The 2383-nt window shown below is 28.2% G+C and overlaps 3 non-coding genes across 3 annotated transcripts; all 3 read right to left on the bottom strand.

Annotated features, from left to right (window-relative positions):
* Positions 1–16: 16 nt before the first annotated feature.
* TRNAY-GUA lies at positions 17–101 on the bottom strand. The gene is given in 2 exon segments: positions 17–52; positions 65–101. It is a non-coding gene; the product is annotated as a tRNA-Tyr (tRNA).
* Positions 102–1000: 899 nt separating this feature from the next.
* Positions 1001–1082, bottom strand: TRNAS-AGA. Its single transcript has one exon. It is a non-coding gene; the product is annotated as a tRNA-Ser (tRNA).
* Positions 1083–1700: 618 nt separating this feature from the next.
* TRNAY-GUA lies at positions 1701–1785 on the bottom strand. Its single transcript is given in 2 exon segments — positions 1701–1736; positions 1749–1785. It is a non-coding gene; the product is annotated as a tRNA-Tyr (tRNA).
* Positions 1786–2383: the final 598 nt, after the last annotated feature.

Raw genomic sequence — 2383 nt, 5'->3', positions numbered from 1 at the left:
TCTTGACTAAAACATTTCCGACCTACCGGATTCGAACCAGTGACCTAAGGATATTCTGCAACTACTACAGTCCTCCGCTCTACCAACTGAGCTAAGGTCGGATGTATACAACATTTCATACATGTGTACATTCTACGTATAGATTATTGATACACAATAATGTACATATTGTTTGCTCATTTAAATAATTATATAGTTTATGCATAACAAAATAATAAAAAAGCCATAATGTAATACATTTTTCCCAGTCCATTGTAGCAGTAGCAAAAAATTAGAAGAAACTTATTCAAAAAATCTTGCGGGGACTATTTGAACTGGTGGTTCAATAGTCCTCGATTTTTATCTGACACTCGATAATCATTATTCTATAACGAAACTTTTTTATTTCTTCAATTTTTTTTATAAACATAGACAATGTAAGTTATACTATGTTCATTCAAAATTGTTGATCTTGGAGAAAAATATTTCTAAATCCAGAAAGTTCGAGAAATTTTCCTTAACTAAAAAAGGGATTCAAACCACAGATTAAAAATCTTTCTATTTTTTATAAACATTGTTTAATTTTAAATGAAATTTCTAATTATTTTTAAATCAGTCCACCCTATTTTCTGAAACAAACCTAATTTTTTTATATACTCCTATTACGGAATATACGTTATAAGACATGTGCATATGCCTATTATTATTAAAATACTCTGAAAAATAAAATTAGTAATAAAAGAAAAATAGTTGCGACCTAAGGTATTTCTGCTTAAATAAATTCCCTCCGCTCTACCGACTGAGCTAAAGTCGGCATTCTAATAAGATAGATTAGATAAGCACATGCTTGTTTGGTTACTCATTTTTTAGTATAATAGGAGGAACATAAAAATGATTTTTAATTGTTTGTATCTCGAAATGTTTTGTAACATTTTTTAATTTACCTAACTGTAATAAGTAAACTAACATAAGAAAAATAATTAAAAAAAGTGGTACTTTCTAAAAAAAAGTTTCTCAAAAGCATGAACGGCATGATTCAAACCTGTGCGGGCAAAGCCCACATGATTTCTAGTCATGCCCGATAACCACTCCGGCACGTCCATTTTAATAATTAACTGAAACATTGTTCTATTGTAGATTAATATATATAACCCTCTCAAACATTTTTTTTTATTTTTTTTTGGGAGAGGTAGATTATTGTATTTAAAGGATATTTTAAAATTTGACCAACAGAAGAATGTATCAATAGTCCAAAAATTTATAATCTAAACATCCAAACTCTACACATTTCCAAACATTAATATTTTTTGCTAGGTATTTTTTTATTCCATTACAAACAATTTCTATCACCAACTTAAGTAAAATGGTAGAAATAATATTTAGGATAGCATGATTGATTATATAAATAAAAATGTCTAGATAAGTTCATGCAAGAAAATGGCAGAGAACTTCCACTACCCTTAAGACAACATTAAAAATTTATTCGCACAAGCAACAATCTTGCAAATTTTTCTATAGTTTTCGTGTTTGAATATAGATAATAGGCTGACTCTTAGAAATTAATTTTTCATGTTCACGTCAGCACATTCAGTATTGAAAAAATAAGACACCAAAACGATGAAATTTAGCTGCATAACGTTCAATTTATGATATAATTACAAAATTCAGTTTTCTGACACATAACGTCAAAATCAAAATGAAAAATACTTGACTAAAATATTTCCGACCTACCGGATTCAAACCAGTGACCTAAGGATATTCTGCAACTACTACAGTCCTCCGCTCTACCAACTGAGCTAAGGTCGGATGTATACAACATTTCATATATGTGTACATTCTATGTATAGATTATTGATACACAATAATGTACATATATTTTGCTCATTTAAATAATTATATAGTTTATGCATAACAAAATAATAAAAAATCCATAATATAATACATATTTCCCAGTCCATTGTAGCAGTAGCAAAAAATTAGAAGAAACTAATTCACAAAATCTTGCGGGGACTATTTGAACTGGTGGTTCAGTAGTCCTTGATTTTTATCCGACACTCGATAATCATTTTTTCTATAACGAAACTTTTTTATTTCTTCAATTTTTTTTATAAACATAGACAATGTAAGTTATACTATGTTCATTCAAAATTGTTGATCTTGGAGAAAAATATTTCTAAATCCAGAAAGTTCGAGAAATTTTCCTTAACTAAAAAAGGGATTCAAACCACAGATTAAAAATTTTCTTATAAACATTGTTTAATTTTAAATGATATTTCAAATTATTTTTAAGTCAGTCCACCCTATTTTCTGAAACAAACCTAAGCTTGTTATATACTCCTATTACGGAATATACGTTGTTAGACATGTGCATATGCGTAATATTATTAAAATACTATGGAAAATA

Source organism: Brassica oleracea, chromosome C9 (genome assembly GCF_000695525.1).
Source record: "Brassica oleracea var. oleracea cultivar TO1000 chromosome C9, BOL, whole genome shotgun sequence".
NCBI lineage: Eukaryota > Viridiplantae > Streptophyta > Magnoliopsida > Brassicales > Brassicaceae > Brassica > Brassica oleracea.
This window is presented reverse-complemented; position numbering and strand designations above follow the sequence as displayed.